The sequence below is a fragment of the Plasmopara halstedii genome (genome assembly GCF_900000015.1).
Source record: "Plasmopara halstedii genome assembly, contig: Scaffold_208, whole genome shotgun sequence".
In the NCBI taxonomy this organism is placed as follows: Eukaryota; Oomycota; class Peronosporomycetes; order Peronosporales; family Peronosporaceae; genus Plasmopara; species Plasmopara halstedii.
The window spans coordinates 765956-766187 of NW_020187129.1; positions in this window are offsets into that span (position 1 = coordinate 765956).

Consider the following 232-nt stretch of genomic DNA (forward strand, 5'->3'; position numbering starts at 1 on the left):
TATCTCGTCCAGCTCAAGAAGAGCATCTACTGGAGGCATAGCCTCTATCGGACGTCACCATCTTCCTCCTCCGCCGTCATACCGTTAACGAGGGTGTATAACTGTGCACCGTCGTCTACGGTAGACACACCCTGGATCAGGGTTGACGTCCGGCGTCTTGCAGCCCGCATACGACGTCGCCGTCGCCTCTGTACATAGGTTCTATGTCTCGGTGAGACCAGGGTGAACACGC